Source organism: Giraffa tippelskirchi, chromosome 12 (assembly GCF_054371585.1).
Source record: "Giraffa tippelskirchi isolate mGirTip1 chromosome 12, T2T-mGirTip1v1.2.pri, whole genome shotgun sequence".
NCBI classification, from domain to species: domain Eukaryota; kingdom Metazoa; phylum Chordata; class Mammalia; order Artiodactyla; family Giraffidae; genus Giraffa; species Giraffa tippelskirchi.
This window is the reverse complement of record NC_137286.1, coordinates 87805209-87818495: the sequence shown is the minus strand read 5'-3', so window position 1 is coordinate 87818495 and position 13287 is coordinate 87805209. Positions and strand designations below refer to the sequence as shown.

Sequence of the window (13287 nt, the reverse complement as noted above, 5' to 3'; positions counted from 1 at the left end):
AGCCCAGCGTTTCTCATAATGTACTCTGCATATAAGTTAAAGAATCAGCTATATGTATATACATATCCTCTCCCTCTCGAACCTCCATTCCACCACCACCTCAGCCTGCCCATCTTGGTCGTCACAGAGCACTACGCTGGGCTTCCTGTGCTATACCACAGGTTCCCAGTAGCTGTCTATTTAACACAGGATAGTCTGTGAACCCTAATCTCCTAGTTCATCCTGCCTTCCACCCCTGCCCTGTGTCCACATATCTGTTCTCTACATCTGCATCCCTGTTCCTGCCCTGAAACTAGGTTCATTTTTATCATTTTTCTAGTTTCCATATATGTGCATCAATATATGATAATTGCTTTTCTCTTTCTGACTCACTTCACTCTGTATGATAGACTGTAGGTCCATTCACATCTCTACAAGTGACCCAGTTTTGTTCCTTTACATGGTTGAGTAATGTTCCATTGTATATATGTACCACATCATCTTTATCCATTCACCTGTTGATGGACACTTATGTTGTTCATGTGTGTGTATGGGTGTGTGCGTGAGTGCTCAGTCATGTCCGACTCTTTGCAACCCCATGGAGTGTAGCCTGCCAGGCTCCTCTGTTTATGGGATTTTCCCAGCAAGAACACTGGAGTGGTTTGCCATTTCTTCCTCTAGTAAGTTGTTCATATGGTAGTTCTGTTTTTGGTTTTTGAAGGAACCTCCATACTGTTATCAATATCCCCATTTTACATATAAAGAAACTGAGGCTCAAAAAATTTAAGTAATGTGTATGCAAGTATGCAGGAAGAAGCCACTGCATCATAAAATCCAGCATCTTTTTGCTTTCCTATGTTATTTCCTAGTTCACTCTTTTTTATGTAAATAGCAAGCTTAATTTCATAAAGAAAGATAAGATCATCAGTGGTTGGATGAGGTCTGTAAGAAACCCATCATGCCCTCACCCTCGCTTAGATTGGAAGAAAGTGGTCTTGTTATAGCCTCGGTGAAGCTGTAAACGAAATGTGTGCTGTTCTTGAAACAGGTGGAAGAAACTCCTCCCATTATCCTCCTCCCCATCCACATTCGGGATACAGAAGATGTAAGTCCATCTTACACTTCATGGACTGTGCATCTCAGGGTTTTTTTTTTTTTAAACCTCTTTGACTTTGATAGTTGCTCAGTTGTGTCCAACTCTGTGACCCCATGGAATGTAGCCACCAGGCTCCTCTGTCCGTGGGATTCTCCAGCCAAGAATACTGGAGCAGGCTGCCATTTTCTCATCCAGGGGATCTGCCCGACCCAGGGATCGAACTTGGGTCTCCCACGTTGCAGGTAGATACTTTACCATCTGAGCCACCAGGGAAGCCCACAATTGGCTTGTGTTTTTCTCATACTTTTTAGACCAAAGTAGGATTCTGGAGGCTCTTCTACTCTTCTCTGATGAGTCAGTGACTCACTTTGAGACTTCGGGGAGCAACCTCCCTTTTCAGGGCCCCTATTTTCCCATTTTCTCATGGTGCAGGGCCATACTGTCTGAGATTTCCCTGGTTCAGAGCAATGTAACCCTGGGCCAGTCACTTAAATCTCAGTTCCCTCATCTATAAAGAGGAAATAGTCGTAACGCCACATACAGTTGTGGTGGAATTCAGAGTGATAATGCATAGAAAACATTCAGTGTTGAGTAACCACTGAGGGAACATTAGCTCGTCTTCCATTTGTCCTTTAGCTGTTGTTTTCTCTGGTCCAGCATAGATAGCCTTTCTATGGAGAGCATATGGCCTCATCACTCTACACAAATAAGGAAAAGACTGACTGATCGTTAAGCAGGCTCCTCCCATCTGTGGAAACTCAAGTCACATCTCACTACTTCTGGGGTACTATGCATGCCTCCCTTGGGGAGAGCTTTGTTCCCCCTTCCTGTGAATCTAAAAAATCCCCCTGTTTTCTAGTGACTGGTGTCTTTCTCCCTTACCTAACAGGCCAGGGCTGCATCTTATATTTGCATCACCAGCATCCAACCGCGACCTAGAATAGAGTAGGTACTTGGCAGATGTTGACTGAAAGAAGAAATGTACAAATAAGTATATGGTATGTATATTTATAAAACATGTAAAAGCGTATACACCAAAATAGATCAGTTGTCACTAGGTGTTGGAGTTACTGGTGGTTTATATTTTATTCTTTTTACTCATGTACATTTTCTAAGATAAATATATATTACTCTAAGATAAACATGTATCACTCTAAAAGCAAGTTAGTAAAAACTGCAAAATGCCAAATATCACATAGCTATCATTTACTGACTTAGTACAGATGACAATTCAGAGGGCCCTATTCAAGAATTTGTTCTTCAGTTGGTTTGGTTTGTTGCATGCTCTACTGCATGTAATAAGCTAATTTATTCACCTTTCGAGGGGGCTTCCCTGGTGGCTCAGTGGTAAGGAACCCACCTGCCAATGCAGGAGACATGGGTTCAACCCCTGTGTCAGGAAGATCTCCTGGAGAAGGAAATGGCAACCCACTCCAATGTTCTGGCCTTGAAAATCCCATGGACAGAGGAGCCTGGCGGGCTAGAGTCCATGGGGTCCCCAAAAGTCGGGCATGACTCAGCAACTAAAACAACTTAGTGGCGGACACTTAGGATTACCAGAGGAGCAATTTCATAGTCCAGATAGTGATGTGCAAATTATATTCAGGTGAACTCTGACACCCATTCCTAATTCTTTCCTGCGTGTGTTCCTGATATGTCGAGTTTGTGCATCCAGGCTGATTTTACCCTCCTTTCCGTCCTAATTTGTCTCCACACCACAGCCCCTTCCCCTGCAGCAGGACTCGGCTCCCAGTGAGACACAGGATGCTGAGGTAGAGACCACAGCATCAGCGGCAGCCAGCAGGGTTTACAGAAACTGCTCAGCCCTAGGCCCTGCTATCTCAGCTGGAACCCTCCCGTGGCTGGAGGCTGGGGCCCAGGAGCACCCCCAGCCCAGTTCAAAGACAGCTGAGGGACACTTGCAGAGTCGCTTTTCCCACCAAGTGGTCTCGTATAAATGTGATGCGTCCACTTGCCTTGTTCTGACGTTTGCATCTTTCAGTGGGAGGGATATGATAAGTGTGAACGCAAGAATGGCCTCCCTGGTGGCTCAGATGGTAAAGAATCTGCCTGCAATGCAGGAGACCCAGGTTCAGTCCCTGGGTCAGAAAGGTCCCCTGGAGGAGGAAATGGCAACCCACTCCAGTATTCTTGCCTGGAGAATCCCATGGACAGAGGTTACCGTCCATGGGGTTGTAAAGAGTCGAACGTAACTGAGCGACTAACACTTTAACTTTCACATGAGAATGTTAGTATTTAGCTCCTCAAAGAAGGTGACCGTAGTCTTCTCAAGCCCTGGGTACCATTAGTTTATGGGTTTGCTTGTTCACGCCTACAGCTGATTTCCTGCATACCTACTAAGCACCAGCCACGAGGCAGTGCTGTGAGATGACTTATGGTTGGTGATCTCAGAATCTGCTGGGAGAAATGGAGATGTGGACATGGGGGCTGAGCCATAGAGGTCTGAACCAGAGCTCAGAGAAGGAAGGACTCACAGAGCCCCACCCAACAGCCGGAAGGACAGGATGTCTCAAACCTTGCTAATCTCAGACGTCTGAGGGTGTTCTTTTCATATTCCCCTATGAATTTGGCTTTTTGTTTTTAGAACGTTATGCCTCAGTGGGAGTTATCTTACTGTGGTTTGCTTTTGGGTTGCTAAAAACTATCAGAGGTCCTTCCTGCGAAGTCAAAAATGAAGGTACAGATGAATACACAGGGCATTCATCCTGCCTCAGTCATTGTAACCTTGAAAGTGCCAGTAGGATTTGTACATAGTAACGGGCACATGTTGTTTGTACTCTGGACCTGGACACTGCCTTCTCGTTACCTAGATTAGGTTCTCCTTCAGATGCAAGAAACATACATGAAATTATATTCATAAGGTATTTGAAATCATGGGGCATTTGTACTTTACCATTATGTTGAGCAGGTCTTCCTTAAAGAACAGCATTCCCTCCTAGGTTTGAAAACTTACTCTCAAAGAAAGAGGAGAAGTAAGGAGCCCTGGACAGCAGTCCCGGTGAGCTCTGTGACATTGGGCACATCCTTTAACTTGGGTGTCATTTCACTCCTCTGTGATAGGGGACTGACCAGATAGGAAATCTGGTCCTTTTATCTCTACATCCTATGACTCTTGTTATTCTTATATTCTCTTTTAAGGAACTTGACATAGACCCAGAAGATAGCACAGAAAACTATTTAAAGATTTGGAGAAAGAGAGCCTCCAAAAACAGGTTCAAAGAATTTTTTTTTTTGAAGGTCCAGTGGCTTTCACCGAAGCATGTGACAGAATTTTTATGAATCAAGCCGGTTCTGTAATTCCCTCTGAGGATAGCCCAAGAGAGGGTGCTTTCATCATATCAGCCAAGATTTAGGTTACAGGGTAGGGATGTGAGACGCCGGAGAGTTTGTCAGGTTGCCTTATTTGGATATTTTTGAGAAAATAGTAGATGGCTCTCTTTCTGGGACAGTGTGCATGCAGTCTTGCCTAGAAACCAGAAGTGAACTGGGGCAGCCTGACTTACGATGTACGCAGCGACCTCCCAGAAAGCAGAGCTCACGTGCCGTTCTGGAAGCTTCCCTGCTCTGGGCCGAGCAGTGGAGCCGCCGAGCCGTGGGCATCTGCCTGGGTCAGTGAGGAGAATGCATGAGGACAGAGCTTTACCCGATGCTGAGGTAAGAGCAGGAACCAGGTGGAGCTGGGAGATGCTGGGTCCACTTCCGAGGAGGTTCTTCTCCCCAGAGATGCTTCAGGGCCACGGCCACAGCTCCTCATGGCCCCTGGCACTATTCTAGGCTCCCTTGAAACATACCTCACCCTGGCTCTAACTTGTACCTTACACTTGTCAGCCAGCAAACAGACTTTTGGAACTTTTAACATGGAAGGAACTTCACCTCCCAATTTACAGATGAGGAAACTGAGGCCCAGAGGGGCTGAATGGAGCCTGATGTTGCCCAGACAGGTAGCAGCCTGGGTCTCCTGATCCCCACACTCTCTCTTCCACTCTCTGCTAGTTGTTGTGGTTCCCCTAGAGATGTCCACATGTAAAAGTTATCTGCTTACCTATAGATGTATTGCATGCGCTGATTGAGATGTTTGATATTTTTATTTTTTGATAAGCTTCTGTGCTAATTTCTTACTCTTAGCTCATCTTCCTCCCTCCACCCCTGCAGCCCTGTGTTTAGCCTTTCCACTTGTTCATTTTTGATCTTCAGAACTCTTTTCATTCTGTTAACCGTTTGGCAGTAATGAGCTGTCATCTCTGTGTTGGATCTGAAACTTGACATTTAACTGTGGGCTTCGTGACGTCCCAGGGAGTCCCTGGCTTGTACCTAGTAACCAGGGCAGTGCTTTGCACATAGACTCATAGGTGGAGTGAATGAAGGAAGGAAATGAATGATGTCTGATATTGAAATAATGCTGTCATAGTGGCTTATCAACTAGCCTATAATAATGTTCAGCTCTTTGAAAAGATGTGTTTGGGGTTCCCTGAACTTCCAATAGGTGAAAGTCTGGATCTTAAGTCCTTGTGGTTGAATGTGGGATGAAGGGTAGCTGTGATCTTTCTAGATGTGGACATCAAGACTATCACTGTCTACAGCCCTGGGAAGGAGACAGAGGCCAAGGCAAGGAGGGCCTGGCAACCCCAGACTGGAGCATCCCTTTTGCTTGCCAGAGGTTTACCCTGCGTAGCATCCTTAGTGGAGTGGGCAGCTTGGTAGAAAACAGGCATCAGGGTGTGCTGGGAGGGGAGGTGGGGAGCTGGGCTCTCCTTAGTTGGGGCCAGAGCTGGGCTCTGTGTACCATTACTAATGCAGCTTCAGAAGCCCCTCAACTTCTGAAGTTGATCAGATCACAGAGACCCCAGAGCAAGGTCAGGTCCATCAAGTTTGGAGTAACTGGGGCTGCTGGCTCCCCAGAGTTGTTTTCATCACTTGAGATAGAGACAGAGCCGCTGAGCCTGTGCTGGGAACAGCTTCCCGGGCTTCACTGACTGCTGCTGTGTTTGCCTCCGAGACTTGCAGAGAAGAATCCTGCCCTCTGCAGAGCCTTGGGAGAACCAGTGTGTCTGCAGGGAGAAAAAAGAAAATCTAAAAGAGCTTCTGACTTGACCACAGAATTCACAAGGGCCCCTTTAAATTGTTGTCTGTATTTGAGGTCATTTATAGGTATTTGGGGGCTTCCCAGGTGGCACTAGTGGTAAAGGACCTACCTGCCAGTGCAGGAGACATAAGAGACCCGGGTTCGATTCCTGGGTTGGGAAGATCCCCTGGAGGAGGGCGTGGCAACCCACTCCAGCATTCCTGCCTAGAGAATCTCACAGACAGAGGAGCCTGGCGGGCTACAGTCCTTGGGGTCGCTAAGAGTCTGGCACGACTGAGCGGCTTGGCACACACGCGTAGTTATTTGGTTCTTAAAAACAAAGGCATTTGAAAAATACATGTTGAGAATCATCCTTTCTGTGAAAGTTTGGAATATCTGTATCCACAGAGAAATGGTATTCCAAGCATACATAGAAAATTACCCCCGTGACCCCCCACCAACCACACACAGTGTTCTACTTTGTAAAGGAAAGAGAACAGGATTAAGGGAAAGCAAAATTCCTTCCTTATCTGATATAACTGTAGCATGATTGCGTTTTCACAAATTTATGGGGATTTTATTTGGCTTCGGAATCCTAAGTATTGTATGTTTCACTTCTTTCATCATCAGAGTGTAAGACTAAAGATGGCAGATTCATGATGTTCTGGACGTCGTGTTGTTTGGGGTTTACTTATTGCTTATTGAGGGGTTCGGAAGTTGTACAATTTTCTCCTGGATATATATTGCATCAGAGGGAAAGCTGAACCTGGGTCCCGAGTTTCCTGTTGTACTTTCCCCACTGTGTCAAGTTGCAGAAAAAGTAGGGCACATTCAAAACTGTCCCTTGGCAATGTGATGCCAGGTTACAGATAGGGCTCTGATCCCAGCAGTTATGTAATTGGGTATCAATCTATCGAATCAAAGTACCGACCCACACAGCATTACCTGCTTTCAAAAATTATGCCAGCCCAGATAGCTGTTCCACTCTGCACAGATCACGTGTTATCAGCCTTTCTGCTTCTTTTCATTGTCTGTTAGGAAACTCCTCAGAGAAAATTCAACTTCCATTCTAACATTCATTTTACAGCATGCCTTTCCTTCTATAAATTCTCCAGCACTGTGTTCTGTAGTAAACTCCTACAAATAGTTTCTACATTCAGATTTCAGGGAACTTGAGTGAGATGCTTTTAGTGTAAGAAGTCATTCTGAGAAATTCTCTTTCACTACCCATCTGGAAAATACCAGCTTCCTTTAAACAGAGACTTAGAACTCGATGACCTAAAAGAAGGAACAGGTTTTGTGGCTTTTGGAGTTTGGAGAGGGGGTAGGGGCAGTAATTTGATTTTCTTGAGGCTTTAAAAATAACCTTCTGAAAAGAACGACTGGTTCTTTCTTTGGCCAAATGTCCTGGGATTCTGTAATCATTGATTTAATAAATTTAAGTGCTTACATAAAAATGAGCGGCCAGACATGACTTAGATGAATAATGTGAGATTTGTCTTCTTAGATTTATGGTTTGGGCAGTGGTTCAGAAATGGGGTTCCAGAACTCACCACTCATTTGCAAAAGACCTTTAAGTGGTTCTTGGCAAAGTCATAGTTAGATGATGTAGTCATTTAAAAGGACCCCACTTACTGCAGAAGCAGCAGAGCCCAAGAAAGGGCTCCTTCATGCCCTAGAAGGAACACACCTTCCTCAACCACTTCTAAGCTCCAAATGGGAGTTTCCAAATGCCCACAGCCAGTCTCATTACTGCAATGACCTCTCTAGAGTCAGCTGCCAATATGGTGCCAGTAATTTACAAACAGACCCTCGTCAATTATCTTTATGAAACTGACTCACATAATTACAACTCAAACCATCAAACGCACATGAATTAACATGGGCATATTTTTTTTTTCACATTAATAGACTGTGTGAAGTACCTAATACTTGATTCTAACCCCAGCCATGTCCTTCTTAGAAATGGCCCGCTCTGCATGTTTTTCCATTAATTACTTCTTCTTCCTGCTCTGCTTTGTGAAATACTGTTTAATTAAAGGGTCTGTTCACAGTTCTGGATCTTAATGGCCCGATTAATGGCTACTCCAGGCTTCTGCTGCTCTTTCCGTTACAGACCCTAGCCCGGGAGTGCTTTGAAGACTTGTAAGCAGACAGAGCACCATCTCATTGGAACTTCAGTCTCTCTATCTATAAAATGAGGGAGTTTTGCTAAATGATTTCTTAGATTTCTCTGTCTCTACAAGTTGGATTGTGTTTCCAGGATTTACAGCTCACTCTGATGGTAAAAGAGAGCCTCCCTCAACATCGATTCGTGTTTGGGCTCAACAAACAGTATCGTAGTGATTTAGGTTGGTGACTTCTTCTCCAGTTCTCCTCTCAAACGAATTCAATCTATTCTCTTTCCCTTTAGCTTTTAAATCACTGAGAAGTGGAAGTGTTAGTCGCTCAGTCATGTCCAACTCTTTGCGACCCATAACATGGAGTGTAGCTCACCGGGCTCCTCTGTCCGTGGAATTCTCCAGGCAAGAATACTGGAGTGGGTTGCCATTTCTTCCCCAGGGGATCTTCCTGACCCAGAGATGGAACCCTAGTCTCCTGCAATGCAGGCAGATTCTTTACCATCTAAGCCACCAGGGAGGGTTTTGAATTTTTTTCATTGGAAGGCTGTCTCGCTATTTGGCATCTCTAAGTTTAGTTCAGTTCAGTCGCTCAGTTGTGTCCGACTCTTTGCAACCCCATGGACTACAGCACGCCAGGCCTCCCTGTCCATCAGCAACTCCCGGAATTTACTCAAACTCTTGTCCATTGAGTCGGTGATGCCATCCAACCATCTCATCCTCTGTTGTCCCCTTCTCCTCCCACCTTCAATCTCTCCCAGTATTGGGGTCTTTTCACATGAGTCAGTTCTTCGCATCAGGTGGCCAAAGTATTGGAGTTTCAGCTTCAACATCAGTCCTTCCTATGAATATTCAGGACTGATTTCTCTCTGAGAGATCCTCCCTTGAGATCCTCTCTCTGAGTTAATCCTCCCCATTTATATAAATCTTTTAGAAGGTTTTAAAATAACCCTGTTTCCTTCCCTAGATCTTTTATTTGAATGGGCCCTGCAATTTTTATGCTAAAGAATTTTTTGTTTTTTCACTATACCATGATCTTTATTTTTTATTTTTTGATGTGGACCATTTTTAAAGTCGTTATTGAATTTGTTATAATATTGTTTCTATGTTGTGTTTTGGTTTTTTGGCTGTGAGGTACGTGGGATCTGAGCTCCCCAACCAGGGGTGGAATCCACATCCCCTCCGTTGGAAGGTGGAGTCTTAACCACCGGACCCCCAGGGAAGTCCTCTGAACCTTGATTTTTAGATGTTCTTTGTCACCCAACGCTGTAATTCTTTCCTTTTTCCTCAACCCTGCCCTTGATCCTTAAAAGACAATCTCATTCCCTGCCTCTTTACATGTCTTTCTCACCAATCACTCACGTGCTCTAAAATCTAAAAGTCTTCTGTCAAAGAATAGACCAAGTTTAGATTCAGAGATGCCATTCATTCTCTTGACCTTTAACAATGGGTCATGTTTTCAGAGTAGCTAGGGCAGCATACTCACCTGAAAGGAAGCACAGTGCCTGCCTTGTAGCAGGCTTTCAGAAATATTTGTAAGTGAATCGATTTATCTAGTAACCCTGTGAACATCTGTGAACCAAGAAATAAGACACCCCCAAAACAAGAAGGGCCAGCCTTTACCAAAGACTTTGCTAAAATATAATGGAGGAGAGCCTTCTCTATTGGTAGAGAGTATAAAGAAGAATCAAACCAAATTAGTCATCAGAACTTAGTGAAGTATGCAAAATTACACACTGGTATCTTCCAACAGAAGCCTTGATTTCTTAACACAGGAAAGCAAAAGCTTCCTAAGCTAGAACACCTGGATACACACTTCATATTCTAGTTTTTTTAATCTTGCATAGGCCGGACATGTTATGTATTGGGGTTGGCGAAAAAGTTTGTTCAAGGGTAACATCTGATGGAAAAAACCCAAACGAACTTTTTGGCCAAGCCAATACTTAATGAATAATTGCTGGATGAGTGAATGGGTGGATGAAATGAGCGTCTAAGAGAAATGCAAAGCGGCCTGAACAGACAGCATGGGAGAGGAGTGGAGACTCGAGCACTGGAATCCTGCTGCTCCTCTGCCTGGCTGTGTAGTCTGAGAGATGAATCTTAACTTCTCTGAGCTTCTGGTTCCTGCTCTATGAAGTGCGAATGCACGTAGCTGAGCCATCAGCCTTCACTGTGGGACATTATGAGAAACACAGAACTTGCATTTACTACAGCCCATGAATGTCCTCTTACCCAGTTTGGGGTGAAGACCTCAGTTGTGCTGCCCTAAGAAAACTGACTTTTATGACTTATGTAAGTGACAGCTCCTTTTTAGCACTTAACCTCTAGAGAACTCGGAACCAGATTTTCACCGTGTGCAGTGTTTGAAGTATTAAGGCTCTCCCTCGCCATTGTCTTATTTCACCCATGCTTGTTACTCCTTCTGCTTGATCACTTTTATTGGGTTTAGGTCTTAGGCTTGGGTCTATCCTTGTAACTGGGCTCAAATTGGTTTGGACAAGTGCATAGTACACGCGTGTGCGCTCAGTCATGTCCGACTCTCTGCAACCCCGTGGACTGTAGCCCGCCAGGCTCCTCTGTCCCTGGGATTTCACAGGCAAGAACACTGGAGTGGATTGCCAGTTCCTTCTCCAGGGGAATATTCCTGACCCAGGGATCGAACGCACGTCTCTTACGTCTCCTCGCTTGATTTTTAAAAAGGAAACTAACAGTAACAACAAACCGCAAGGAAAGAAAGAAAACAAGGAAGGGAGGGAGGGAGGGAGGAAGAAAGGAGGGAGGGAGACAGGGAAACAGACAAGCACTAAAGGAAGGAAGAGAGTGAAGGCAAGAAAGTCAGGTGGTCGGTGCTGCCGGCTCGGAGGTTATTGTGATGGGTGAGATTGTGTTTCCTTACAGTTACGCTCTCAATAGTGTCTGCCTTCTGTCGGAGAACCTAATGGGCCAGTACCTTTTTAGATATAAGGTAAATAATAATACCATAGATGCTTTTGATAATAAAAGATTGAAATAATAGCAATATATATAATTCCCCAATTATATATGTATACTGAAAATGGAAATAATAACCATATATAACTTAAACTATATATTGAAATAATAACAAGATAAATTGAAATAGTGACAATGTATAGAATCCCACAATTTAAAGGAATCAAAATAATAACAATGTATGTAATTCCACAGTTTTAAAATCATGCTCTTTGGAGTTCCCACCAGTGTGTAAGGTGGCAAGAAGATGGGATAGTGGAGGTAGGGGGGGCATTTGGGTTTTTTTCAGAAGCCTTTGAGAGTTGTTTTTCTTTTAATTGGATTTACAGTATTATATTTTAATATAATAATTATTTTATGTTTAATTTTCTATTTATATTTTAGTAATATTGATTTTATATAATAATTTACACTATTATATTAGTTTCAGGTGTACAGCACAGTGATTCCTTTACATATATATAAATGTTTGTTCTTTTTCAGATTCTTTTATATTTTAGATTATTACAAGGTATCAAATACAGTTCCCTGTGCTATTCAGTAAATCCTTGTGTATGTATTTTATATATAGTACTGTGAATCTGTTACTCCCATACTCTTAATTTATCCCTCCCCAGAGTTACTTTTGTTACTGCTGTTTACATGTAAGGATTCTATTCACAGAGGGTTGCTTAGGAAAATGGAAGCTTGAAACTACTAATACATGTGATAAATGTATGTGGCAGTATAGAGCGTGGGTGAGTAAGGGATGTGTATTTGCAAAATTGAGCATAATGCATTTTTTTTTGGCCAAACAGGTTTGTGTTAAAACTGTTCGCTGTCTTGCGTGGTGCATTGTCACTGAGAAAAAGTACAGCGGAAACCAAGTGCAAATATAAAAAGGAAATCCATTTAAAGCAACATGCTGTCACAAATTTTAAATATTTTTTAAAATCAGTAACTTCACTAAAATGCCCCAAATGTAAATAGAAACACTTCTTCCACACTCTCACCCCGCTTATCCCTTCCCCATTGGGAAATTCCATAAGCTTTAACGAAACTCCTGTTTGAAACATGGGCCTGTGAATTAGCTAGTGTGTTAGTCCCTTAGTCGTTTCGACTCTTTGCTACCCCATGGACTGTAGCCTGCCAGGCTCCTCCGTCCATGGTATTCTCCAGGCAAGAATACTGGAGTGGGTTAGCTAGACAAGCGTCTAATCCGTTTTCTGTTGCATTCTCTTTCTACCCACTAGAGGGCAGCAATCATGCACAGGGAAAGGGAAATCACTCCAGTACTAACAGTTTCTTAGCCAACATTAGCCTTTCTGAGAACACCTAAAAAGTCCCTCAGATTCCCGTTAGACTTATTAGACGATCAGACTCCCTTCCTCTTTTCTAAAATACTTAAGAGAACTTTGGCAACTGCCTTTGAAGTTATCTATTGACTTGGCCAAACATACTCATTTGAAATATGAACATGAACATATCTCTAAAATGACATTTATGTGAAAATTGTGTTTTAGTCGTATATTTCTGCATTTCAAACTACTCCAAAATGTTGGGATTTTAAACCCATCTCTCAATTATCTTGGTATCAGAATTCTGGGCAATTCTGCTTCATGTGATGTTGTCTGGGACTGTGTTCATTCAAGGGCTCAAATGGGCTGGAATGTCCAAACTGGCCCACTATGCTGGCTAGCAGTTGATGCCTGGGAGCTCAGCAGGGACCATTAACCATAGCATCCAATTATCATACATCCTGTGGCTTACACATCTCAGAGGATGGCAGCTGGTTTCCAAGAGGGACCATCCCAAGGAAGAGCATCCCAGAAGGAGAGAGCATTCCCAAAGGCAGGAAGCAGAAGCTTCCAGCCCAGACATGGCTTCTCCAGCCCTCTAAATACTAACAGCAGTCACAGAGTCAGCCTAGATTCAAGGAGAGGAAATAAGCTCCATCTCCTGACGTGAGGAACAGCCTTATCACAGGGAGGAGAGAAACAGTGTGGACCATCTTTCAGTTCGGTTCAGTTCAGTCACTC

General features: G+C 43.7%; 1 protein-coding gene across 8 annotated transcripts in view; it reads left to right on the top strand.

Annotated features, from left to right (window-relative positions):
• LCP1 (lymphocyte cytosolic protein 1) overlaps nt 1–13287 on the top strand; it is a 90309-nt gene that overhangs the window by 41424 nt on the left and 35598 nt on the right. The window contains exon 1 of one of the 8 annotated variants that reach the window (XM_081547405.1): nt 4572–4750. The exons of the other annotated variants lie outside the window; for them this stretch is intronic. The gene's annotated coding sequence lies outside the window, so the exon portion shown is untranslated. Of the gene's footprint in view, nt 1–4571; nt 4751–13287 lie in introns of those variants that run through there. 8 annotated transcript variants of the gene reach the window in all.